The sequence below is a fragment of the Larimichthys crocea genome, chromosome XVI (assembly GCF_000972845.2).
Source record: "Larimichthys crocea isolate SSNF chromosome XVI, L_crocea_2.0, whole genome shotgun sequence".
Classification (NCBI taxonomy): domain Eukaryota; kingdom Metazoa; phylum Chordata; class Actinopteri; family Sciaenidae; genus Larimichthys; species Larimichthys crocea.
This window is the reverse complement of record NC_040026.1, coordinates 10261375-10266100: the sequence shown is the minus strand read 5'-3', so window position 1 is coordinate 10266100 and position 4726 is coordinate 10261375.

Here is a 4726-nt window from a genome sequence, read left to right as displayed (position 1 = left end):
AGCTCTGCAGCCAAACATTTGATGGCTGTGGTTATACATGGCAAACCTCTAGGTGTAAATTTATGTAACTGTGTCGAGGGGCAGCAACAAAAGAGCAACCATGCTTGGTTAAATTCCACTAAATAAATACTAGTTGAAATAATAAATAATGTTTTGGTAGACAGATGACAAGCGGTGAGTCATCCTGCCCTGCAAGGTCTGACTCACCTCAACGGTGCCAGACGACTGCTGAAACCTGTTGTGATGAGTAGAGAGACAGAGACTGCACGCAAAGTTTCATTTTAAACGTTTAAAACTTAATTAGCAAAAGTTACAAAGAAGCGAGTTTCTTTTGCCATAAATCTAAGAAGGATACTGTCTTTACACTTTTTTGACATGGTGGCTCAAAAGCTTTGTGGGAACTATGGCGTTCACGCATGTTAACAACATGATAATGCCTGTGTGTACTGTGCAGCTTACTTGAAGGGCTTGCTGTTTTACATGGCATTTTAAAAAGTTTCTATGGGATTAGAATAGGTTAGATGCAGACAACACACTGCTATTTCCCTTAGGCGAGAGAGGAACCTTTCCACTCTCTGCTCACACTCCACGCTAGTCACGCAAGCCCCGTCAGAGATAGGTGCAGACACACGCACTCACACAGTCACCGGAAAACACAGGAGGAGGAAAAAAGAAAAAAAAAAAACCCTTACACTTAAACAAAATGAGTCAAAGAAGTGACTCAGGATGGTACATTCACATGGCATGTAAGGCTGTGTTTGTGGTTTATGTGGTTATTTGAAATTCTGATGGATTCGCCTTTCCTTTGTGGCCCTGATTTTTTATTTATTTATTTATTTATTTATTTTTGAGTATCTCTGTTGTGTTAAGCTCAGAGAACCAGTGAGAAACACTGTGGCATTAATACGGAAGTTTGCATTTGCTTTACAGAATTAAACAATGTAGTATCGTCACGGTTAGTAAGTACAGCTGCTGGACACACACACACTAAGCAAAACAAAAGTGACAATGATACCTCATTACTGCAATACTACTTTGCTTATTTAGTGAAGTGTAAGCGTGCTGCATGGTTTGAATAAGTGTGTGAGAGACAGAAAGCGAGTGCACGAGAGAGGAGGGCCTATTCAAGCAGGATGCATGCTTCAGAACAGGCTGCAGGGCATTGCTGAATGACTGATAGGAGAGACCTTTAAAACAAAGCTGCTGGCACACACACACATATATGTGCAGAGACACACACACCCTAATGCACGCACATTAGTCTGCACACGAAATCCAAAATGAATACAGGCAAATATCTTTTGTAAACCCTTCCCTGCTTGTCTCCTCATCTTGTGATGACAATTTTTTTTTTCTCCAAAGCGGTTCACGACACACGCAGTCTTCTGCAGCAAGCCGATCACTCAGAGACAAAAGCTTTCATGTTTTTGTCTTTCATCGATGCATCCACCCACTGTGTGAGTGGCTGCCGCGGCAGGCGTCGGGTGCTTTTCAACCTGTCATGGACTTTTGTCTTTGTGTGTGCATAACATATGTGTGTGTTTTCTGCATGCACTGTGTTAGCCAGACATGGAGTAAGGGAGTTTGGGTGGAGGTCAGGCACTGTCTTATTTAAGTCTGAATGTCCTTGGTTTCAGATCTTAATTCCATTTGCCAGGTGTGGGGTTTAGTCCCTCTGAATTCCAGAGCTATATAAACGCTCTCAGATGCTTGGGGGTTAAATTGTGCAGGGGTTAGGTGTGTTGCATGGGGTCTTGCAGCAAGGGTGGTGCGCATCTACAAGAGAGCAAGACAGAAACAGAAAGATGGAAAGCAAAAACCCAGACAACCAGTCTGTACGTGAGAGAACTTCTGAGTCTCTCCTCGTGTGATCAGTGGCATTGAGGGTTGGAGACTTTTGTAACACTGGCAGGGATTTTGAATTATAATGGCCACAAACTGTCACCGCCACTCAAACCACATGGTGTGGTAGATGCACATTAGGGCCTCATAAGTCTCAAGCATGGCAGCTTTACTGTAACTCTCTGTGCTTGCTGTTCCTGGAAGTCCCACATAATGTGTCCCATTCTATTCCATGTCAAAATACAATTAGGCAGCTCTGAACTTTAATACATTTGCTCACAGACCAATCATTGCATGATCACTAAAAAGTGCCAGAGAGAGCATGATTTCACTCTTTAGCCCTTTTTTGTTTAGGAAATCCAAAATGGCTGCACCGCCTCTTCCTCTGTGCAACGCCGAGCTGCTTAGTTCATATACAGTGTGCAGGAAGTGATTAACAGTAAAAGATCAAAGGCGGTGGACAGGATAAACATTCTTCCCTGGGACCCTACTCCTCCGGGGTATACAGCACCACTTCCTCTTTTTACAGACTGACTGCTGCCTCCACTGCCACAGCACAGCGCACACATTGTCACCACATGAGGCACTGACCCACAATACAGTGTGTGTGTGTGTGTGTGTGTGTGTGTGTGTGTGTGTGTGACAGACAGAGAGAGATAGAGAGATAGAGAGGGAGAAGGAGGAGGGAGGGGTGATGTGTTTATGTGGGGGTGCGTGTATGACTCTTGAGAGCTGAGGCAACATCCAAGCTGCATTTGGAGCTTGAAAATGATTATGTTGTCCAGACGCCCAGATCAGTCGAGAGGCTCAGCTTATGCTAATTTCCCACACCATGCTCTCACTGGTGCACAGCTGTTGCACTAAAGGACTGCCATTGGGAGTCGATTACGTGACCCGACCAGCTGCAGGTGTACCAGAGGAGAGTAAAAAGGCAGGAAGAGAAAAAAACCCTCTCTGATGTCATCAGCGCTGGATATGTAATGCAAATTTGAACCTGTTTACTATGTGGAGCTTTTTTTTTTTTTTTACTGCATGTGTGGTAGAGGAGGGACCACATGGTATGTGTGTGTGCATGTACACGTTTGTGTTGGCGCTAAAGAAAAAAGAAGGAAAACATTACAATCTAGAAGGACACTTGGAGAACACACACTTGTTGCCAATTTGTTCTTTCTATATGGTCAGGTTTGAGGCGACTGGTATGTTTTGTGGTATGTTTTGTGGTATGTTAATTGTGGCTTGCCATTCATTTTATGACAGATTCATGCATGCATTAATAATTCAGTTTATTTTGTCACAGACAGTTTATTTTGTCACATACCGGTGTGATAATTGTTCTTGCAATGGTGATCAAAGTGGAAAATAATTACTGTACCTGTTACTTGAATCCTTCTTGGCCTGCGCTACACTTATCCACCAAGTTTCAGTTGGGCAAGTTATTTGTCTGTGAGCCTGACTGACAGACTAACAATGAAACCATACATTAGTGGAGGTAATATTTGCATTAACTTTTGTGCAACATTGCGTGACAATAACCTTCAACCAGTATACCTTAATAAATCATCCTGTTCGCCAAGATGTCTCTGTTGTCTTACATGCAATGAAAGGCGCTGCAGAAAACTCACAACACAATATGACTGCTCCACTTATGAATCCAGTTTTAACCTTTTGATGTTAAATCTCTGTTTACATCAGTATCAAGGCATTCCTTGCTGAATCTGGGACTATCTTTGCCCCCCTTCCTCAACCTGAGGTGAAACATAACCTCTTTTTGGACTCAATGGATGGCAGATCACAGGCCTTCGACATCTAAAAGAGACAATTATCCTCAATTGAAGGCTGACAGGAAGAACAAACGCTTCATAAGTGGTGCAGGGGTCTTTCTTCTCCTGGGGGTGGGAGATTAATCCACTGACAGGGGGCCAGAGGAATGACCAGGTCACCCCATGGCCAGGTGAAAGACCCCACAGTCTCTGAATAACAGGATGATGGCTGAGTGATCATAGGTCTACGCATGTAAATGTGGAAAATCATCAAGACATACCATTACATGAGGTCTGACTTGCCCTACAGTGTGGCCCAGAACTGGAGAGTAAAAATACAGCATTTGACCTTGTTGTTTCTTTGAAGCTCTCGTCTCAGGGACAATGTCTTTGTGTTGGGTTCGATGATGGCTCCAGCAGCCTTTGCTGTGGTAGGCACCAAGCACTGAGTCCAAATGTGAATTTAAAAATAGCAAGGCCTCTGGATGTGTGGCTTGCTCTTGCTGTTTCTCTTGGCAGATTGAGGTCAGAACATATTGCCCATAATCCACTTCATATGCAAAGCTACATAATACCATTCCATGTTGTTACTGCCTGCCAGTTATTCTCATACTCATTCATATCTGAGAACATGTTGATGATAGAGTGATATTGACATAAGGAAATAAATTGTTACATTGTTGTTTTTTGTGTGCTGTCCCTGACGTAACAAACAAGACATTTTCCTCAACATATCTGCCAGAGTTTAGCCTTTCATTCACATATTGCTTACAAATGAGGCTCATTTGGAATGATAACCAGAGAAATGCACATATGGCTTCTAGTGAAAGACCCACATTTGGCCTCTCTGTCTGCCATTAAAAAACATTTAATCTGATAGAATCATTTGTCTTTGTGTCTGAGGCCAGGCTAGTCCAAGGGCAGCTTCCAGCGTCTAATTGGTCGAGAGGATCATTGACATCACAAAAGGTGAAAGGTCAATCTGGGACAACCTTGCAGGTTCTTTGGTGCCAAGTTCTGTTTGAGAGTTGCCAGGTGTGAAAAGCTTTTCTTGTTGTTTTTGGGCTGATGTGAACATCTGTGCCGGACCTCTAGCCAGTGCAGAGAAACAGATTCACACTGGA